This window comes from Mauremys reevesii, linkage group 12 (genome assembly GCF_016161935.1).
Source record: "Mauremys reevesii isolate NIE-2019 linkage group 12, ASM1616193v1, whole genome shotgun sequence".
Taxonomy (NCBI): Eukaryota; Metazoa; Chordata; order Testudines; family Geoemydidae; genus Mauremys; species Mauremys reevesii.
Window position 1 is genome coordinate 8,603,581 of NC_052634.1, and position 24,106 is coordinate 8,627,686.

The following is a 24,106-nucleotide window of genomic DNA, read 5'->3' on the forward strand; positions in this document are numbered from 1 at the left end:
TATTTTTTTTCCTGATGAAAACAATTTGATGAATTTGTGAACTATTTCAGTTGACCCAAATCTGCATTTTTCGGTGGAAAAAAAGTTTCATCTGAAAATTTTATCCAAGCTCTATTTAGGAATCCCATTTTCAAAAGTGATTTAGGCACTTAGCATCCAATGTTAAAGGTATTTAGGCACCCAGAGATTCAGATAAGCACCTAGTGAGATTTTCAAAAGCATCTAGGCTCTAACTCCCATTTATTTCAGTGGGATTTAGGCTCATCACTTTTGAAAATTGCACTAGGCACCTAACTTCATCTTTAGTTGCCTAAATACATTTAAAAATCTGACCCTTAGAAACCTATACCCTATTGACTTTTAATGAAGCTTGGATGCCTAAGTGCTTTTCGAAAATGTGACTTCAGTATCTCCTAAGTGATTCAGAAGATACTGAAAATTGTACCAACAATCCCTACCCTGAGGATCTTGTGTTGTACAATGTTAATCACAGTGGAGCAGGAGGAGGGGCAAAAGGTTGATTTCCTCCAGTCCTTCCATCCTCCTCTCTGAGAGCATACAACCCACGTGGGGTTTATCATAGGTTAAAGGGGATGGGAAGTTTTGTGGGAGCCCTATGTTAAGAAATAGACAGTTCATCACTGGAATGAGGGTCAGTTCAGGAAATGGAAAGAAATTAGCATCAGGCCATATTGGTGCAAATGGTCCTTTTCTGGTTTCTAAAATATCTCGTATACTTACGTCATGGTAAAAAGGAGCAAAAATGGAAAGTGGTTAACAGAGTAATACCATTTAAATTTAAAATAGATGCACAGGGGATTAAAGCAAATAGCCAGGCTGTTCTAACCTGTTTTTATAGCCCAAATACGGAACCAATTCCTGTTATTTTCAGGGATTTGTTCCTGTGCCGTAGCTGTTTTTTTTCCCTTCTGGGATGAAACTTGGCCCGTGCTACATATGACTCATCTAACTGCAGTCACTGGACATATGTTGCAGGGTTCTGCAGATGCTGGGCCAATGGCAATACATCCTGCAACTTTGGCGCCCAACACAGTTTTAACTAGAGGGGCATGAAAAAGTACTTGACATTTTGTGTGTCTTCTAGGTCATTAAGAGCTTCAAATGGGTCCACTTTTGCAAAAAAACAGACAAAAGTTACTTTTGTGACTGCACTGAGATGTGAACTCCATTCCCTATTAAAAAGGACCCACTCACAGAAAGGTCACTTTAAAAATTTGAACTATGGAAATCGAAAAAGCTTTGAGATCTGCAGAAGTGCATTATGGATTGTCCAAACTAATCTTTGGCAGAACTCGATGGCCTTCAGTGAAATAGATTAATTGTTTGCAGGGTTTATTTGTTTTTAATTGTAGATGCTTTTCTGCATTCCATTGAGGTAAAATCATTAGTTCAATGATGGATGAGTCCCACTGGGCAGCAGTTTCATGTAGGAGAGTAACTCTTCCAAAAAATCCTTAGTGTCCTGTGTATGGAGATAGGATTGAGATGATGAAGCGCCACCCGTAGTATACAGAGAGACAACTGATAGAGTGTTCCACAATGACACATGGGTAGCATTTACCTCAGTACTGAATACATGGATAAAGGTGTTCAAAAATCTGTCAGTTTTGTGTCATAAAAATGTCATTGCCACACAACTAAAACTTGTTGTGAAACTGTATTGATTTCAACAACAAACTAGAAAACAAAATGGGGGAAATGAACATTTTTAAAATGTTGAAACGTCCCATTTCAATATTTTCAGATGGGAGAGTTTTGATTTTTCATTCTGAAATGACTTTTTATCTTGAAATTTTATTTTTATATTTAAAACTTAAAAGAAATAAAATAAAAAGAGTCGCAACATAAACAAAATATTTTGAATGTATTTAAGCCAAACTTTGCCAATGACCTGAAACAAACAAAAAAAAATGTTAGAACTTTGTTTCAATGAAAAAAGTGTAAATTTTGGTTTTTCATCCTGATTTGTGATAATTTTTTTTCAAAATCTCAATTTTTTTCATGGGATGGAAATTTGTTTTCTAATCAGCTCTGCACATGGACAGTGGACAGCATACTGTCCAGGATACTTGGCTTTACAATATTTTTCAATATGCTATTGCCCATATATTGTACGGCTGATGCCGCTCATTTTCTTTAAATGACGTACAGTCTAGTATTCAACTCACATGCCTTCAACAGACCCAGCAGTGCTTTAAAATGTACGGTGTGAAATTCACAGATGAGAGAAATTCTAGCCACATCAAGTCACACAATGCAGCAGAAGGTAATTAATGGTCAGATTGAAAAGAATTAAAAAAAGAGAAATAAGACACTTGTGAGATTGGTAACAGGCTATGGAGCTTTTGATCTGTCAATCACTGGTATTAATCCAAGTCATGTTTATAGGGAATGGACTCACAGTCCAATGGCTGTTCAGTGGCCTGTGTGAAAAGAGCTGGTGCCATTGGTTCAATTCCTAGTAGATGGGGATCTATATCATAGAGGGGAAAAAAACCTGTCACAATTGACTGATGCAGCATGAAGCCTGAACATCTCACCACTAATGTTGGTTCTTTTAGGTCCATTGGCAGAGCAGGGTGGGAGTGGGAAGAAGCTTGTGCAGTCACAGCTCCTGTTTTGGGAAGAGGTGGGCTTCACTGGTGTTCCTAGTTCCTAGGAGGAAGGGGAACTCAGACCTGAGGAGGTGGAATCCAGATGCATTCTGGGACTTTCATCAGCCATAATGCTGCTAGATGGGGCCTAGCCAAGGAAGCTGCTAGAAAGTAAAAGCTGGATTTCTGCTTGTACTGCAGCCTTTAGTAATGGAGAGCATGCTGATGTCTTATGGGCTGGGATGGCTGCACGTTTTGCTCTTGGGCGCTTTGCTAATCTAGGTGTGCTTCCACTAGAGAGACTCCCTGCAATGACTCACAGCAAGCCTGACTAATTTTATAACATCTGAGTGTCTTTCCCCTCCACCCCCCCCGACACATTTCTGTTGAGGGAGCTCCAGAAGATGATTAAATGGGGAGAGCTGGGGATGAACTGGCAATGTCAAACCCTGACAGGCTTTGCTCACTCAGTCTAGTTTCTGAATGATGAGACAATCAAGCCTAAACCACTAATATATTATATACCTTGTACAATTTATAATTTACCTCTTTTCCATTAATTTCTCCTCCAATAGCAATGCTAGGAAACTTGCCCTACTATGCAACTGTTTTAGGTTGATGGTTTCAGCTCATGGAAGCTTACTCACTAGGGGCTTCAAATCAATGAAGGGTACGGGTCCACAGCACCTTACAGCATCAGGCCCATCAAATCTCATAGCCCCCAGTTCGCCAGAGTATTTAAGATAACTTTAAGCATGTACATGGTCCAGTTGACTTCAGCGGAACTACATGTGGACTTATCGATAGAACTGGTTGAAAAGATGTCAACGAAACTATTTTTCTCATCAGAAAATGCCATTCTGTCAAAACGAAAAATATTTCACAGATGTGTATCAGTTTCAATGAAAATGTTGGGAAGGTTTCTCCAGACCAGGATGTAGTTTGAGAGAGAGAGAGAGAGAGAGAGAGAGAGAGAGAGAGAGAGAGACCCACCCTAGAACAGCCAAATGGTTCAGTCACTCACCTGCAATGTGTAAGAGCCAGGTACAAGTCCCTTCCCCAAATCAGGCAGAGCATGGCCTTAGGGTATCTTCCACATCACAGGTGAGAGCCCGAACCACTTGGAAATTTTGGGTTGGGTGGGCTCTCTCTCCCCTTCTCAAACAATTCATCAAGTCTCAGGGTTCCACTTTGGAACTAAAGAAAATGCCAAAATCTTGAAATTTCCTAATGAAACAGAATAGTTGTTTTCCAGCCAGCCCTATTTAAAATCCATCATCTACTTAAGTAGATCAGTGAATCAGGGGCCTTACTTCAGAACTTGCTGGTCTTGATTCTCCTCAAGCTTATGTTAGTGTAAGTCAAGCCTAACTCTGCTGAAGATAGTAAAGATACACCAGCATAAAGCTGATGGAAGTGAGTGGAGAATCAGATCCTATATTTTAGATGCAAGCAGCTGTGTGTCTTCTTTAAACTTTAATGGTATTTCCATATGCATATTCCACCATTTCCTCCATTACATAAAAATAATATGCCACGATATTATTATTATTACAGGATATATTTACTGGAAAACTTATTTACTTACATTTCGTTCCATTGGCCTGCTTAAAAACACACCTCTCTTTTTCCCACTCCTTTGCTCTATGTTGTTGAAATGTGACATCCAGCTAAATGGAGGAAAACGAATAAAAGTTAAACTCAAGCATTGTGAATTGTTTATAACGGGAGCTGACAGAGTCTTATGACACTATCTTAGGGCCAGATCCTCAGATAGTGTAAAACTGTGCAGCTCCAGTGAGGTCAATGATGCTGTAACGATGTGCACAAGCTACAGACTAGATCATTTTCCTATCTTCCATACCAAAACCAATCATCACCATCTTTTCACGGGAAATAGCGTGCGTGTGCACATGTGTGTTGCAGATGCCGAATCTCCAGTAATAAATACACAGCTTTCTTATAGCCCTGGTATATGTTCAAAGCAATCGGTGAAGTGAGAGAGACAGATTACAGACAGGTGAAGTGAGACAGAAAGCGGAAGTGACCTGTGTGAGGCCAATGTGTCAGCAGCAGAAGCCAAAATTAGACCTCAGAAGCTCCCATCCCTTAACTCGTGTTGGTTTAGTCTTAAATCACAGGATCTTTATCATCTCTTCTAGGGTGTGATCCAATGCTCATTGAAGTCAAAAGAAAGGCACCCACCAACTTAAATGGGCTATGGATCAGACCCCAAGACTCTAGTTAATACTGTGTATACCAGGGGTCAGCAACCTTTCAGAAGTGATATGCCGAGTCTTCATTTATTCACTCTAATTTAAGGTTTTGCGTGCCAGTAATACATTTTAACATTTTTAGAAGGTCTCTTTCTATAAGTCTATAATATAGAACTAAACTATTGTTGTATGCAAAGTAAATAAAGTTTTTAAAATGTTTAAGAAGCTTCATTTAAAATTAAATTAAAATGCAGAGCCCCCAGACTGGTGGCCAGGACCCGGGCAGTGTGAGTGCCACTGAAAATCAGCTCGCGTGCCACTTTCGGCACACGTGCCATAGGCAGCCTACCCCTGGTGTATACATTGCTTTGAATAACGTGCTTGGTTTCAATGACACACTTACATGAAAACAGCAATTAGATCAAATCAATATTCCCTTAATTTGACTCTGGAAAATTATCCTCCTCCTCTTTTTAAAAAAAACTTTAATTCTTATTAAATTTAACACATTTACAACATATCAGTATAGTTCTGTTCTACAAATGTCACTATTTGTTATGCCCAAGTGTAGATGATGGCACAGCACATACTGTAATGTGTATTCTACAGTGAATAAAACCCCCCGTTTGAAAGAAAATTATCACATGCTTTATAGAATGGCAGGGGCCAAATTGTCAGCAGAACTTCCATACAGCTTCCAAATTTGTACCTGCCCCTTTTGCACACGGAAAGTACCCCGTTTTCCCATGCAAGCACCATTTGCACTTGTCAATTCAGAAGCTTGCAAGTGCAATTTGTTACATGTGATATAATGCAAATTGGGCAATCTTTCGTGAAACTTTGGCAAGAAAAATATAAAATGAGAAGGGAAAATCAAACTAAATGACAGCGTAAAGGAAAGTAGAGGGAGAAAGAAAAAGGAAATGGTATCAAACGAGGCTATTCGATTTAATGCAGGAGATCAAACAGTGTATTTTCTGCACTATCAGGAGTAGAATAGCTGGAAGAAAGTCCCATATTAAATACAAATTTGTAAATTATTTTTCTGAATTTTTTCTTAACTGCATCACTAGATAATAGGCAACACTTAGAAGTGACACACAACACCACGGTAGTACCTGATGAGATAGTAACAGGAGAGGGCCTATTCTGCAATGGGTGTCTCTGTGTATATATCCTCTCTATCCCCTACCTGCCCCCACTCCCAACCCATCTTTGAAATAGATTCAAAAGCAGCTGCTGCTTACTGCACAGATCATTGTAGTTGACTGTGAATCAATTAAAAATAAATTAGAGATTGGTCAAAATGCTCTCCAACCTTTAGGGCTGTTCAGAACTCCGAGCCTGAATTTGGATTCAAATTTAACATGTAACCTTTTTATTTGCATTTGTTTCTGGTTAAGGCACTGGATTGGGACTATGCTATGAATGACAGAGCTATGAATTCATGGCAGATTTCCTAGGTGACTATGGGCCAGATTTGTAAAGGTATTTAGGAGCCTAGAGATGCAGATAGTTGCCTAGTGAGATTCCCAAAAGCTTTTTAGAATCCAGGATACCTAATTACCTTTATAAATCTGGACCCTTAGGCCCTCTGTGCTTCCATTTCCTGTCTGTAAGGTAGAGATCATACAACTTTCCTACAACAGTGGTTTTTGTGAGGATAAATTCAGTAACATATGTGCAGTGCTCCAATACTGCACTGATGGGCATCATACCGAGAAAGAGATTTATAATGGTCCAAATCAAAACCCGAGATCCACATAGTGTCTGGATCCATGGCTGGCAAACTTTAAAGACTCCTTAAATAATTAGATAAGCCTGGAATTTTCTTTTTATAATGAATCTAAGGATAAACAATGAACTTCAGAAAGCAATGTAGCAATAATGTGCCTGATGCTGATGCCTTTTATACTGACGTAAATCAGTGTCAACTCAACTGAAGCCAGTAAAATTACACTGCTGAAACTGAGATCAGAATCAGGCTCAATGGGATTGACTCTCTTTGTGCTTACACCAGTTTTATACCAGGATAACCTCTTTCAATGGAGCTACTATTGATTTACAGTAAGAACAGAATCAGATCCAAGGGCTAACTGGAAGATTTGTGCTCTATGTTATTTCTTTAGACACGAGGCCATTGGCTGGACATAAGCCACCTGCTGATTAGTACAGATTATACTCAGTAGGGTCACGAATGTTTCTAAAGAAATGATATTTGCACCCAGACCGTTTCTTTTATCCAATGATCTCAAAGCTATTATCCAATGAGCTCAATGATTACAAACTTGGGCCAACAGCAAATTGCCCCAGACCCCCGTGAGGTAGGTAAGTATTATTATTCCCATTTAACAACTAGATAAAGCAAGACACAGAAGTTAATAAGTGACTTTCCCGGGGTCAGTTAGTAAGTCAGTGATAGAACTGTGACTAGAATGCAGGAGTCCTGATTCCTAGCCTCATGTGCTAAGTTCTAGACCACAATTTCCTTGTGAAGTAATAAAAGGAAATCAGCAGATGTAAACCAGTGTAGTTCCATAGACTTCAATGGAGCTACTCCAATTTACACCAGCTGAGGATCTGACCCGTAGAATGAAGACCACCTGATGTGACTGCAGAATAGATATCGGTTTTATTTAAAATGTAAGATACTTAGGGCTGGCGCGTCTCTGTTAAACCACAGAAATGCACGCTCAGGATGCAAATGCATTTGGATGCCCTCCGCTGGAAATCATGTTCGCTCAACACTCACAGCTGATGCACAAATTGTCTTTATTCATGCTTAGCCTTTCAGATGGCCTGGTGCCTACACACAAGCTGATTAGAACCTGCCCTGGGCTATGAGGGCATGGCAATGGTATGTTCAGATCAGTAAACTGTATAATAATATAAATGTCATCTATTTCGCAAGAAGCCTTGGCAGTATAAGTATCTTGTGCCTGATTGCAGCTACGTGCCAAAAAGAAACTTGAAGACTCTCAGGAGAAAGGAAGGCATGGGATTCACCACCAGCTCTTCTGGCTTCCAACACAAGTTGTATAGCAGTGGGTGCCTTGTTACACCCAAGACTATCTAGTGAGTGTCAGATTGGATGTAACATGAATACAACTGGTGTATATATAGCCTTGTTGAGCAGCCAGGCTCAGAGCAGAAAATGAACCACAAACAGTATGTCTGGCACAGTTCAAAACATGAGCTGTACACTTGCCAGAAAAAATGGCACCCAGCCAAAGTCGAATAGTCCTGGGTGCTCACTAACTGGTTGTGCATTATCTTTTCTGAGGGGCAAACTGGAGCAACACACAACAAGCATTATGGGCAATGGGATAAGGAAACTCATTTTAAGACACTAATTCAAATTCAAGCCACACCTATAGACAGTCATCTCCATCTGATTGTCCCTGGAGACCTATATGAAATGAAATGATGGTCTCACTCCAGTTCCTACTGGATACAGGTCAACACTATGATCACAATGTGTATCCTCCTTGGCAGCCTTGCCAGAGAAGCCAAAGGCCAAATGGGAAGAAAGGCTGGATTATGTCCCGTTGTCGATGAAAGGGTCCCTCCAGGACAGAAGCTGAGGCAAACTGGTAGGGTGCAGAGTTACCAGCTTCACAAATCCTATATATTTTTTCATCAGAGAAAACAGGGAGAACAATGCAAGATATAACAGGTAGAACATGGGATAAAACTACGAGAATCATCTAATGGGTGAGTTTACAGACCAACTGAAAACATAACAGGTTGATGCAGCAAACTGCTTCATGAAACACGCAGGAATATCTCGACAACATCAAGGCAAGAGTGTGTTGATCTGCAAATACATTACCCAAGAGTACTTTGTATCACAATAAAGGAATGTTCGCTAGGTCTCAGCCTTCTTTCTCTAGAGTCATTTTGTTTGCATCTGAACCATACACTAAACCATTCAAAGTGGCTTCCCCCTTTTCTTTCATCATTCATCATTTTGTCCATAACCAGGACATTGCTCATCCTACAAAATACAGGCCCCCAATCACACTGCATAAACGACAAATAACTCACCTTGATTTCAGTGAGAGCCCCTTGTGACTTGCTGTGTGAGAATAAGGCCGCCTGATTCTGTAGCTGAGAGTTCTACCCTTTCTCCATAATTGAGCCAAAGACCAACTGTCTGAGACTAGAAGATGTGAAATCCATTTGATGCTTTTCAAAAGACAATAATCCTTTCCTGGGTGTCCCAACAGAACCACTAAGAGTTAGAAGGTCAATGTTAAGGGTAAATGAAGGTCAGTTATTTATTTATCACTTAATTGAGTAATCTGTGGCGCAACTCTCTGTAATTTGGGGAATCCCTCCCAAATGAGGAGAAATATGCTTTCTCCATTGAATTCCCTCCAGCAACCATCAGATCTTGTGTAAATTCAGGACCAAATTCTGTATCTCTACTATGCACTTTTTAGTGGTCCTCTTCCTCCAACACACAAACAGAAGAGTTGGCCATTAACTGTTAATCAAGAGGCCAGGGTTTAAGTGTAACTTCCTGTTCCAATAATTTCCCCCATTTTTTCATTGGATTTACATATCCATTTGCAATTCCTGGGACACATCTCAGTGTTGATTCTATTCCTACTACAGGTTTCATGAAAACTTTCAGTTGCCATAAAGACAGAATCTGGTGCAAATCAGTAGCATTACTCTAGATTTACAAGTTTATAATCTAGCCCTCTCCCCACTTTTTTTGAGGTTCCTCAATCACTAATGTAGATCCCATCATAATTTTGTATTTACAATACTTTATGTTAACTGCCTCTTTCATCTTTGAAAATAGAAATCTGCTTGAAATGCTTTTGACTGATTAGCATAATCCCAAACCACTAAATTTTTACTGCCAAACTGGATTTGGAGTTTGTATTGAAGTTTATGACACAGAGATATTTAAAAGATTAGTAAATGTGCTCAGAAAAAAAACCAATCCAAAAACACTGGAATATTACCATCAATATTTCAGTCTAAACTGTTGAAGCATCAGAATTACAAGGTGCAATTATCTTTTGGATGTGTGGCTCCTAGGGGTGATCTTTATGTTAAAGGAAAAGATGGTTTAATGCGTAGTAAATGAGTGCTAATTAAAAAGCTGGGAGAAAAGTCTGTCATAGCTGAATCACGAGACAAACGCATGCTGTGCATTTGTTTAAACAGTCTATGGTATGCTGACAATACTAAGCAAGTGTGGCCCTCTATAAAGTGTATTTGCCAAAACAAATCCTTATGCAAAGTCTGATTCTCTGTGACTCTATCCACCAACAGCCCGATTCTAATGCTCACAGTAAGCAATGCCTTTACTCTATATGAAGTCCTATTAAAGTCAATGGGTACTTAATGTGAGTGAAGCTATCAATGTCTTTCCCCACAGAAGCATTACATACAAGGATTTCGAGACTGCTCTGATTTTTTTTTTAACCAATTGGAAACAATTCTGCTAATATATTATACATCTGGCCTTTTCTATTGCTTAGGTTCTTATTCTGGATATTTGCATGGAAATAGCATTTTTGTTCCTTTCTTTTTCAACTGCTCTGGCTACCTATTCTGAACTTGAAGTCATTGATCTGGCTACTTCGGCTTCTTTCAGTGTGCAGCAATTTTGGGCTGTGATCATTTAAATTGTCAATATTACAGAAGCTTCCTCAAGTTTTTATATATATATAAACAAATCTTTCATGGTCAGATATGGGAATGTGGATCACATGAGGAGCCAAAACAAAGACTCCCATTGACTACGACAGGTTTTGGATCAGGGCCCAAGCAGGTCTGGAGGAGGAGTGTTAAGGAGGAAAGTGACTCTTCCCTTCCTATGAATATGCAAAGTTCATCATTCACTTACAATGGGAACAGTTTCATCCCGATTTAGATCATGGTCCATGGATAATCAGACCACTATTCACTTCTCCCAGCTTTGGGGAAGTGTAATCAAGAAAGCATTATAAAGCAAACCTGCCCTGAAGGGATATAGTTGCTTTAATAATGTTTAGGCCTTGTCCACATTGTATTTATGGCTGGAGGCTGGGTTTTTGTTGAGTTCCCTCCGCCCCAATATTATTCCCAACCCTGATCCTCAACTGGTGTAAATCACCACTGATTTCTACGGAACCACACACTGATTTACACCAGCTCAGGATTCGACCTGGAACCAGGTGTGATTTTATTTAAAAATGCAAACCTAAGCTCACTTTATGCCAAATCCAAACGCAAAATGCACACTTATTTTCAGCTTAAACCTACTAAATTGCAAAAAGCCTTCTCTGGTCTGCTGCTGGCCTCTTGTCACACATTTCTTGAATACAGTCCAAGCCTGGGCCAAGAAAATGCATATTAATAGAAAAAGAAAATGACTGACGACTTCCCAAGCATCTGTCATACTCACAATTTTTAATGAGCCTTATATAATGTGTCATTAATACTATTTCTTTTACAGCCATCAATCTTAGTCATCTAAATCTATCACAGGGAACATGACACAGAGAGGGACCAACCTTTAGAGCAACATGATAAAGCAATGATGCTTTTGTAACCAATCACAGAACTACTCAGGCTCCCTCCACAGTTGTGTGTCTAGTTTCGCTCCCTGTTATTCGGCTTCCAATTTTGCTTGATTCTACAAATCCTGCCTTAAACACCCACATTTTCCAGCCTTCCAAAAGTTGGCCCAAGGCTTGATTCTGCTTGGGCAAGGTCAAACTCTGAGTTCAGGAGAGTGGTGGAAGATGAAACTCAAAGGGAAGGTGCAATTCACAGATGAGCAGACTACATCTGGTTGGAAAACGGACGTTTTACACCAAAATTCGACACACATGGCAAATCCCTTGTGAATCAATACCACGGAGGCTACATCTCACATTTGATCTGGGAGGTGTGATTCCCAGCTAATGAAGAGGTACCTGCCCTAGCTCTGCTTGAGCTAGCATGCTAAAAACAGCCATGGAGCCAGGATAGCAGGGGCAGCTAGCCGCCTGAGTACATACCCTGGGCTCTGGGCAGGTTTGTGCTTGGGTTTCTAGCCTGAGATGCTGCCTTTACTACTGCAGCTACACTGCTATTTTTAGTGCACTAACTTGGGTACATCCACACAACCTGGGGATCACACCTCCCAGCTCAAATGTAGACATCGCCAGAGTTTAGCATAGCTCCTAACTATAAACTATAAAAGGTGATTTACCAGCAGGCAACAGAGTGAGAATAGAATAGAATAATCCATGCAGAGCCCTAGGCAGAGTCAGGACTCCTTGATTCTATTGTCCCTCTCCTGTTGTTTCACTGTATGGCCTTCAGCAAGTTAGTTAGGCCAATATTTTCACAAGTGGCCACTGATTTGGTGCACCACCATTTTTCTGCACACAACTTGAGACTATTAGAGAGGCTGAGCATTGATTTCAACTGGATCTGTGGGTGATTAGCACTTTGGAAAATCAGGCCTCAGGTGTCTTAAGATGGAAACCCAAAAACTGAAGTATCTAAAGCTGCTGGCCACATCTGAAATGTTTGGAATCAGCCTCAACCAACTATGCAAGAGACAGTCTCCCCATCTTTAAACTCAATTTATTTACCCATCTGTATAAAGCCCTTTGAGATCTTTGTATGAAAAGACTAAAAGACTATAGAAGGGCTAAGTATTAGTATTAGTTAGAGATGGCCAGGGCCGCCCAGAGGATTCAGGGGGCCTGGAGCAAAGCAATTTCGGGGGGCCCTTCCATAAAAAATGTTGCAATACTATAGAATAGTATATTCTTGAGGGGGCCCCTGTGGGACCCTGGGCCTGGGGAAAATTGCCCCACTTCCTCCCCCTCCCCCCTGGGCAGCCCTGGAGATGGCCAAAAAACAGGAGAAAAATTTCATGAAAATTCTCTCTCCCCACCCCAAATTCAAATTTTGATGGGAAATGTCATTAAAGTTTAAAATGTGTTGTTATTATTGCACAGGCCTTTGCCATTCGAGCTAAAGGGGAATCTATTGGCACTACAGAGCCTATGATGTGCAGCTGAGTAATTTTCATTCTGCCCAGCAGAGGGCAGTAGCACATCTGCACACTAATTAGTTAGTACACTATACACACTGTGCCGTGTATGTCCTCATTTTAATTCTTGCCAGCTTAGCACACCAATGACTGGACGCTCAGAGGTTTGAAAGCAAGAAGTTACCGGTGGTTATTGTTCACTGTCTAGGGCCAAGGCCCACTGAAAGAAATTTGGGGCCCTGGTACTCCATTTTCACTAGTGCCCTACGCCCTCCCATTTCACTCCAGTTACAGACATTTTGGGGCTTCCCCAAGCTAGGGGACCCAGTACAACTGTTCCTGCTATTTCTCACCTTTATCATTCCCTGACTCTCTATGATAGTCACAGCAGCAAAAGCCATCCAGCACTGGCTGTGTATATCTAGTTGGCAGAAGGTGTGTGCAAATAATCAAGCATGGGCCAAAATGAGCATCCATTTTTGACGGCTCATAGCTTCCCTGTGCTTAAACCTCCACTCGGCTTTATCCACTAAGGTTTCTCCACCAGGCAGCAAATACACATATTAGTCATGTTCTCACCCTCCCACACTCCCCTCAGTGCACACATTTGTGGGAAGAAGAAAAGCCACTGAAAGAAACAGAGGTTTCTATTTTATCCCTTTTATTTTCTACAGGCTAAAGTAACTCAACCCTGGTTTTGTTTAATTTAAAAACAAACACAAAACCCTCTCAACGAATTCCTGTTTATTACAAATTGATCTTCAATGTGTTAAATAAATCAGGGCAAATGGAAATCCAAAAATAAATAGCCGTTCTGCTGTTGCTATGACTACTAGACTTTTTTTTAACCTGGACAGAGATTTTATGTTTCACAGTTGCTAACAGTTTAAAAGGAGAATTACATTCAGTTTTTAGTCCTGGTGCATTTTCCTCACACAACACAATATGAGAGATTATTTGTGGTTGCTTCTTAGAAAATAACAGAAAATCAGAGAGGGGAGCTCTTTTTCACTCCAGTCTGGACAGACAACATACAAATGCAGTAAATGTGTTAGGGCTTATGAAGTCTATTCTACACATACAGGAAAAAGAGAGGGTACAATGTTATTATTAGCATTAGAAGATCAACCTATGGCCCTAACCAGGTTTGAGACCCCGTTGTGCTAAATGCTGGGCATATGTATAGTAAGAGATAGTCCTTGGCCAAAAGGGCTCACCTTCCAAATAGACAAGACAGACAAAAGGTGTTAGAAAAAGATCCAACGTACAATCAGATGTCTGGAAACTGAGGCAGAGAGATCACATGGCTTGCCAAAGGTGTCACAGGGAGACTGTGGCAGCGCTGAGAACTGAGCTACGATCTTGAGTCCCAGGAGCTAAGATCTCGAGTCCCAGTCCAGCCACCATCCTTCTACCACAGGGCAGAGTGGTTTCTTACAGGACACCTAATCATCATGAGGGACATGATTTAAAACATTTCAAGCAAAAGAACCTAATTTCAGTCCTGGAATAAGCAATTGGAACTCCTCTGAAGTCAATGTTGGAGTCACACTGGTTTATTCAGGGCTGAATTTGGCCCAGTGGGTAAAACTGATATCAGGCTACACATATCCCTGAAATTATTATTATGACTAGGAGGAGGAAAGAGAGAGCACAAACACTGTCACCCTAATCCTGGCCCTTCTTAGAACTGACACACTGCAAACCCTGTGCACCCTGAACTTCAGAATCTATACCAGGGTGGGTGTAGTCAGGGGGTGTCATCTCTGTGCTTAAGCACTGCACTCCTGATACACTAGCACATACTCTCCACTCTCCCGCATTCCTCTTGTTCCTCCTCCCAGTAGAAGCAGCCTGCTTCAGTAGGGCGTTGTGTATGGGTACAATGCCAACCTGAACACGGGTGCCAAATAAACGCCCCCGCCTGTTTGACTCCGCCATGCTCCTTGTGCTGTCATGTACACCAGCGAAATTTGGGCCTAAGTCACTAACAAAGTATCATTCACACCACTTTTCACACGCTGGGCCATTCCACAGCTGGTGTACATCAGCGTAGCTCCATGACTGTCAGTGGAGCTCAGCTGATTTAGACCAGCTGAGGGCCTGGCCCATTTTATGCAAGTTTTAATAACTTCCAAAGCAATGGAAAGTCAAGCCCACTGACTTCATGGAGTTATCTCCTGATTTATAGCAGCTCTGTAGCATAGAAGGGAACGATCTTATCCTTGGAAAGGAGGAGTCAGATGGCCTTTCCAGTTCTAATTTGAGAAACAGCAAGGGACTGAGCACAGGGGGTGTTTGGGGGCCTAGCGGCTCCCACATCCTAATACTAGCTGGCTTGGAGACTCATCGTACAACTTCAGCAAGTCCCTTAGCTTCCCTGTACCTTGTCTCACCATCTGTCACTGGCCCTAGTAACACTGCCTTAGCTCCCAAATATGGTTAGGAGGATTAACTAGCTAATGGAACAGATTGGAGCTGGGCAAGAAGCAGTTTTCCCATCATACAAAAAATTTTCCCGTCCCAAATCAGGACAGCAAGTCAAAGTAGCAAAACTTTTCGCAAACCGAAAATTTGATTAAAAAAAAAAAGTCAATGACATCAAAATTCACATAGCTTAAGTGTCCAAAGGAGAAGTCATTTCAAACTGGATTTGTCATTTTGGAAGAGTCAAAACGAAAACATTTTGCCAGTCATGAAATTTTTTTGCAAACATTTTTCAAGTTGAAAACAGGGGCGCGGGAACAAGTGTATATTTGGGGTGCTGGGAGCCATTGAACCAAACTTTATGACGGAAACCACTTCAAGCCAGGGGGTGCTGCTGAGTCCCCAGCACCCCTAGTTCCAGCACTTATGCTTGAAAACTTGCTTAAAACCAGACCCTTTCACACAAAAAGTTTCAACGAACTGGCATTTTCCAACCAAAAATCTTGCATCGAAAAATTCGAAATCAGCTTTAGGCTAGACCCTCAAGCTGGTGTAAACTGGAGCTGCTCCAGTGAAGTCAATGGATCTGTGCTAACTGATACCATCTGAGGATCTACCCTAAGCACTCACTTATGTGATTCTAGTACATTCTATCCAGCAACATGAAATATTTTTGAACCCCCAAAACAATCCTCAAGTAACTTAATGTCGTTCATTTCCACCGAGCTCAATCTATATAGAATTGCACGTGCATTCTCTCTCTCTCGCACACACACATTGATTGTGAAAGTGTTCCAAACAAACACGGGCATTGGTATGTCTCTTTTCCTTAAAAGCAAAGCAGACAGCTCAAGCAGCAGTCTGTGAAAGCAGGCATTCAATTCTACTCAGAAAATCTCGTTTTCCTCTAAATGGGCCTCTCATCAGGCTCAGTGACAACTCTTAGCTGCCTGAGAAAAAGCACTGGAATAAAAAAAAAAAAAAAAAGGAACCTATTTTCCAGAGCAAAGTAATCCCTATTCCATTGCCATGGCACCAGACATCCGTCTCTTCCTTTCATTGACCAGACAAGGTCCCCCTCAGCTACTATCTTCTTTTTTTCTTTTCTCTCTTTTTTTTTTTCAGGTGGATATGTGTGTGTATGCCTGAATTTGTTTCCTTGGTAGAAAAAGTAATCATTAAAGTATTAGTTTAGGTTGATTGATTCTTTGGGGACAGAAAAGGGTTCTGGGGGCTTTGTAATCTCTGACATGATCTCAAAACAGAGGCCTTCAGCATGATACAACATTGAAATAACAACAGGAAGGTGCAGTCTCTCCCACTTTGAAATCCAAACAGTACAGTTTATAGCCTGGAAGGCAAAGATCCTCAGCAAACCAAGGTAGGGAGAATGTTACTGGGAAAACAGAAGGATAACCCACCTTTTCGTGACTGAGGGGGGTAAAACTATCAGCAAGATCCTCGGCTGGTGTAAACCAAATGTTTCCTTGCCTTCAATGTAGTTATGCTAGTTTATCGCAGCTGACAATCCGGCTCTATATTCCAAAGCGACCTGAAAAGAAAAGTAGCATAAAAATGAATGATAAAGAGGAGTCGGTTTAAAACCAAAGAAAGCCAAACGGCTAAACAAAGGGAACCCAAGTGAAGTGAAACGAAGAATAGATGTAAATACCCGGAAACCCGGGCTATAGTACAAAACATACAAGAGCTGAAAAGCATGAACAGTTAAGGTGACCCAAAACACCTTAACTCTGTCCTCGTACCATGGGCAACCTCCCATTTTTTGCCAGGAGTATCCTTCATATTCTGCTTGATACGGTTGGGGGGTTTTAAGGGCTAAATTCTCAATTGCACCAAGCTTCTCATGGGCACAGTTAGTTGTGGGTCCCTGAGTCTGGGTCCAGCTCCCACCCAGACGCAGCACAGTGTTGTTCTGATAGATGCTGGCGACTAGGGGCGGTGGCGGCAGAACAGGAGCTGGCTATGCCAGGGGAGTCTCCATGTAAGGAGATCCAGCTGATTTCCAGCCCCTTTGGGAAACAAGAGCTACACAAAGGGCATCTGTCTCTGAATGTTTTTAATCCATTTCTGGTCTGATTTTCAGTCATACTGAGCACCCATAATTCTTGCTCGAGTCAATGGGAGCTGCAGGTACTCAGTCCCTCTCGGGAGGCCCTCAGCATCTTTGCAGTGTCAGGCCTTTCATAAATATGTGCTTGGATGTATCGTTTGCCCAGATTTCAATCTGTGTGAGTGAAAGCCCAGACTCGCTGCCTAATTCTTGTAGAAAAATAAGGTTGTGGGTTTTTTTCCCTGCACACAGAAGGATGGCTATTTGGCTGGAGTTCGTCTGGCTCTTTATTAATGAATAATTCTAAGTAACCACCTTCTGCGGCTTCCCTGCAACTATGGTCCTGACAAGACAGATGGCTCCGAACTGCCTAGCGCCATGGTTCACCTTTTTAGTTTCATAAAAATCAATTTTCTGTGGCATCCGCAGGCAGGTGCAGGAGAAAGCAGGCGAGAGAGGGAACAAATATGCACTGCACACACAGACTCCTCAGCCGTGCTGAGGATGGGGCGCAGGCACACGCAACCAACTGATTTCTGGAGGTTCCTGCAGTCTGCTCAATTTTTCATTCAGTTCAGACCTGGAGTGAATTTATTATTCTTTGGAAACTTTCTACCTGAAAGGAAGATGGGTCCGTTATGACATAGCCTGGGGTTTCAATCAGGCATCTCTACACATATATTCAGATTGTTTTCTCTTTTCACAGCACTCCCCTAGTGGCTCAGACGCCTTCTTTTGGCAAAGGGGGTACATGATTCAGTAGCTGGCAGGTTGCCTTATTATCATCTACATTATAGTAGTGCCTAGATGCCCCAACTGCGATCAGGGCCTCCTTGCGCTAGGCACTGTGCATACACAGAATACATAGCAAGACAGAGTGCCTGCTCCAAAAAGCTTGCAATCCAAATAGTCAAGACAGGCACAAAGGGTGAGCAGGGAAAGAGAAATACAGAGGGGTGAAGTGACTTAAGCAAAGCCTTGCAGCATGTCAGAGCCAATAAAAGAACCCGTCTCCTGAATTCCAAGCGAGTGCCTCGTCCATTGGCCCATGTGGCCACTTCATTCTCCCCAAAGACAGGTTTAGGATGTATATGGATTCATAAGACAAAGCACCCTCCCATGCTCTGGATTCCTTGGCATCATTTAAATTTCACAATACACCTCTACCTCGATATAACGCCACCTGATATAACAAGAATTCAGATATAACACGGTAAAGCAGTGCTCCGGGGGGGCTGCGCACTCCGGTGGATCAAAGCAAGTTCGGTATAACACGGTTTCACCTGTAACGTGGTAAGATTTTCTGGCTCCCGAGGACAGTGTTATATCGACGTAGAGGTGTACATAGCTTAATAGATGGCTCCTCTCACTCCGACATTATATAGACATCTCCCCCCTGGTGACACAATATTAGAGGCTCAGATTTTGCCTGGCCCTTCTACAGGTGCCAAGTGGCAAGGATAGGAAGGGAAACTTCTCCCCCCTTCCATGGCCTGTGTAAGGGTCAACAACCTCTGTGCTCTGGGAAGTACAAGGTGTGTTTCCTCCCTGCTAGCCCAGCAGATGCCAACCTCCATCTCCTGTAGATAATGTTGGGTTTGACCCCATGTTTTTTAATTTCAGTCTCAATTTGCACCCGGGGCTGAAGTAGATTGAAACAGCAGGAGGTGCTCTCATCGCCCCAGCCAAGGAGGATGGAGAACAGTAGGGGTGCAAGGCTGACTCAAGCCTAGGCAGGGAGGGGAGCGCTCCCTGTGCCTTTAGCAGAGAAGGGGGAGCTGCACTCCCCAGTCTCACTCCAACACGATCGCACCCCAGTTTGTGATTAATCACGTTCCCCAAATACCTCCCCACTTCCTGTAACAGGCTGGGTGGAGGTAACCAGCTCCAGAGTGATTACCGTTGCAGAAGGAAGAGGAAAGCTCTGGGGCAATAAGGCAGATGTTAGACAACTAGACAGCAACAGGTCTCCAGCTCAATTGCCTTTATGATTAGACCCAAATCCTGGAAAATGAAGTCCGGAGCGGGACGTGAACTTGGCTGGTGACCGTTTTGAGCCTAGCTAACCCTGCCGTACCTGAACCCACAAAACCTTGGAGAAAGTTAGGATCTGGAATGGAATTGGCATCTTGGGTCTGCTTGCTGCTTACAGGGTCTGAGTCTGATCTCACTTGCCAGTTTTACTAATCGCATGGGCTTCAGCGGAGTTACTCCTGGTTCACACCAGTGTAAATGACAGGTGACTCAGGCCCCGGTTGAGCATTCCTTGCCTTCCCCTTCTTCCATTTGCACCCCACATAACAGGTCCTGATGGCACACTGGGGCTGATTCTAAACAATCTTCCACCTCAACATCCTTTTCACCTGAACAAAGTGAAGCTGAAACTCAACTTAGACCCGTGCAAAGAAAGAGTAACTGCGCTCAAGACATTGGAATTATGCTGGTGTAATTTTGGTGTAAAGCAAGCTTAAAATCAGACCTTTCATCAGGAAAATAAAAGTGAAAACATTGCAACCGGACTTGCTATAGTCCTATTGTCTGACACTTTTATCGGCAGTCAATTCCATATACAACCAGCAGAGGGAGTGCCTCTATAGTAATGACAGGTATGTTAGTTTACCACCAGAATCAGTTTTCCTTTTAGTAGATTTTTTTTTTAATTTTACCACCCCACCCTCACAGCGGCTAAAACATATCTATATTCCAAAACTCTCGGTTTCATAGGAACAAAGATGCAGTCAGTAGCGGAAGGTGATGATATAGTAATTTATGGTGGTTTAAGTAGGAATAGTAAGATTTTAATGAAACACAATATTCCGTTACGGAGGCACAGTGACAGTAAGTCAGAAAAGGAATAATACAATTGGAAGATAATGAAACTGACTAGACTTGGTCGGCTTCTGATTTCACCTGCACCGCTGCAAATCAGGAGTAACTGCAGAAGAATCAGACCCTAATGCATTTTTACCTTGGCAATTTAAAACAAAACAAAAAAATCAAGCCTACGGAAGGCATTGAGCAGAGACGTTTGCAGTTACACAGTGTAACAAACACATGCCCCTGCAATGATCTAGGACCCTGGATCCAAATACTCCTGACCTTCGGGGAAATTCAGATTGTGACACAGACAGACTCCATCTGTACCAGGGGTGGAACCAAAGTCCTAGATAGAGACCCTCCCTCATCGCTCCCTCTTCAAACTATGCGAAAGTTTTATGCACACTAGGAAATTTGCAGCTGGGGCCTATAATAAAGAAATCTTAGAATCCAAGGCAAAACCCTAGTTCTTACCACCATATAGGCATTAGAAGAAGATATTGAATTCTGCAGCTTTTTTAAGCTAAACAGGCTGAAATTAAGCCCTGGCGAGAGGGCCTTCAGACGGCCAGGGTACCTCTTAAGTCCCACATAAACCCCCTGCATTGAGGGCTGGGTCCTTAGCTGGAGTAAATCAGCACAGCGCCACTGAAATCAGTGATGGGGTCACACTGATTTACACTTAACAGGCCCTTTCTGTCATTTTTCAATCCATTCCCTTGCTTCATTTCAGAAAAGAACGATGTTGATTTCAGGAACGTACCAGCCAACTCGTAGTCGTAGCAGTAATATCGACTAAGTGTGGGGGGGGAGGGGGAAGATGGAGGCAGCCTGACCTACAGGGGAGTATGGGATCAAAAATATAAGTCTGATGGGGTCACACCCAGTAAAACCTCTGAGCAATTGGATGAGCAATTCTTTTCTGAGAAGAACAAAAGACATCTGCCGAGTAAAACAGGAATTGACTCAGAGCAAGGACAAAGCCAGACAGCATCACGTGAGGCACCAGGCTGTTCCAACAGGATGCCAGGGTCAACGGCAACTAATGCACCCCATAAGTCAAGAGGAATCAATAATGCTAAGTAGCCAGCATCTCTTACAAGAAGCAAATCAGTGTAAATGCAGTTAAAATGGTCTCTGGGCTCTGCACACTGCAGCCTAAAATCTGATTGAAGCTTGTCATGTGACACATTGACATTGACACTCAGATTCCCACATTGCACTAAAACGCTTTTTCAAGCTCTGAGCACGCACACGGCAGGTTTGAACGTGGCCATTTGTTATCCATCTTTTGGATGAGATCTAAAACTGAGGTCCCTTGTGGATTAAATATCCCGCGGCGTTTTCTCCACAAAAAGAGGGCTGCTAGGAGTCCCTACTTCCAACTCCGGCTGGAATCACACTCCACCTGCTGAAACGCCTCTTACCCATGCGCATATCAAGTGCGGTTCCGCAGGGATCTGTCCTGGGTCTGGTTCTAGTCAATATCTTCATAGATGATTTGGATAATGGCACAGAAAGTACACTTATAACGTTTGCAGACAATACCAAGCTGAGATGAGTTGCAAGTGCTTCAGTGGACAGGATTAGAATTCAAAATGATCTGGACAAACTGGAGAAATGGTCTGTAATAAATAGGATACAATTCAATAAGGACAAATGCAAAGTACTCCACTTAGGAAGGAACAATCAGTTGCACACATACAAAATGGGAAATGAGTGCCTAGGAAGGAGGACTGGGGTTTACAGTGGATCACAAACGTTTGTTACAAAAAAAGCAAGCATCATTCTGGGATGTATTAGCAGGAGTGTTGCATGCAAGACAGGGGAAGTAATTCTTCCACTCTACTTAGCACTGAAGTACTGTTTCCAGTTCTGGGCACCACACTTTATGAAAGATGTGGACAACTGGAAAAAGTCCAGAGGAGAGCAACAAAACCGATGAAAGGTCTAGAAAACATGACCTACAAGGAAAGATTGAAGAAAATGGGTTTGTTTAGTCTGGAGACTGATGTGGGACATGGTAAGAGTCTTCAAGTACGTAAAAGGTTGTTATAAAGAGGAGAGGGATAAATTCTTTTCCTTATCCACTGAGGACAGGACAAGAAGTAATGGGCTTAAATTGCAGCAAGGGAGATTTAGGTTAGCCATTAGGAAAAACTTTCTAACTATAAGAGTAGTTAAGCACTGGAACAAATTACCTATGGAGTTGTCTAGTCTCTGTCATTGGAGGTTTTTAAGAACAAACACCTGCCAGGGATGGTCTAGATAACTGAATCTTGCCTCAGTGCAGGGGGCTGGAGTAGATGACCTATCAAGGTCCCTTCCAGCCCTATATTTCTATTATTCTATGTAGCAAAGCCTAGTGGAGAGGGAAGATGGTGCAGTGGTTAGGGCACAAGCCCAAAATATACAACACCTAGGTTCAAGTCCTTGCTCTGCCATGAACATCATATATTACCTTGGGTAACCTTCTTAGGTTCAGATTTTTAATGGTATTTGCATTTAAATACCTTTAAAAATCTGGCCCTTAGACTCTCTGTGCCTCAGTTTCCCATCCATAAAAGGGGGCTGCCCTGCCTCACAGAGGTGTTATGATAATAAATACACTAAAGATTCTAAGATGCTCAGGCATTACAGTGATGGGGGCCATATAAACACCAAAGATGTTGTTATATTAGTAGCAGTGTTACATTGTGTAATCCAGGTCATTAACAAATCATTTGACCAAGATTAACTAAAACTCGGGTAAATACGAATTTCTGTAAAATATCATCGTCTTGATCCTTGGGAGACAAGGACATGGCACCCAACCAGTGTGTTGCATCAACATAATTTGAAATGGCATACTTATTTCCACCTTTAATAATTCTGAAGTTGGCAGAGGAAAAATATGGTTAGCTCTGCCCTCACATCTAATAAATTCTGATTTTAAATCCTCAAATTTACATCTTTGGAGCTGTGCTGTCCTTAATAAAAGATAGAGTTCTCCTTAATTTGGATTCAAATTCTATGTATGTTCCTCAGGGAAGAAAGAGCAAATGTACAACTTTTTGACTATTTTTAAGCGAGCAAGATGATTTCATTTGTGTAGGTTGAAATAAGATTAAAATTGATTTTTCCCTAAGAAATCTGACAAATTTATAAAAGGATTGTGTGTCCTTTGTAAGCTTCCTTTACTTCTAAAATTTCTAAGTTTCTTACCATGGGATTTAAAAAAAAATTGATCATTTTTCCTGTATAACAATATACTTTCTCCAAATAAAGAACTATACCAATTTTTAGAAGTTTCAGTCTCTCTCTCTCTCTTTTTTTCTTTTTTCTTTTAAACATTCTCTGTTCTAATATTGAAAACTGCACCGTGCATCTTTCTGAGTATGTTCAACAGATTTCTCCATCTTGGCAATTCTTTGAACTATGGTGTGAATTTTATTATCCATTTCCTTCGGACATTTATTTAACACAACACAAGACCAATTCCAGACCCTGACATACTAACACGGTTTGAAGAGAATGGATTAACAAAAAAAAGGGCAAATTGGAGTTTAACAGCCCCAATACAGTTCCACCCAACTCAGACTTAGAAATACAGATAATGTTCTGGATGGTGGCACTTCTCTTCAGAGATTTTTGTTAAGGAATCATTTAGAATTTCAAGGGCAAAATCAGATTGCCATTTGCACTGGTTTAAACTAGGAGGAACTCCATTTACTGTAATGGATTAACATTCTGGTGCAACTGAGATCAAAGTATGGTCCTCAACCTTTTTTAGTCTAAAGGTCTCCTCTCCTGTCCCTCCTCAATCCCCCAAAACACAGGAAAAATACATTCTTTTTTTACATGGGCTGGTTAGTCCCAAATCCCCTTTAAAACAAATGAAGGGTTTACCAATGTCATGGCTCTTACACACACACACACACACACACACACACACACACACACACACACTCTAAATTTCCCCATC

The 24,106-nt window shown here is 41.7% G+C and overlaps 1 long non-coding RNA gene across 2 annotated transcripts in view; it reads right to left on the bottom strand.

Annotated features, from left to right (window-relative positions):
* Positions 1–24,106, bottom strand: part of LOC120375502 — a 251,891-nt gene that overhangs the window by 18,665 nt on the left and 209,120 nt on the right. Inside the window, exons 5-6 of one of the 2 annotated variants that reach the window (XR_005586586.1) lie at positions 16,676–16,806; positions 4,204–4,285 (exon numbers count right to left, since the gene is read on the bottom strand). This is a non-coding gene — a long non-coding RNA (uncharacterized LOC120375502). Of the gene's footprint in view, positions 1–4,203; positions 4,286–16,675; positions 16,807–21,723; positions 21,768–24,106 lie in introns of those variants that run through there. The other variant, XR_005586587.1, reaches the window with a different exon arrangement.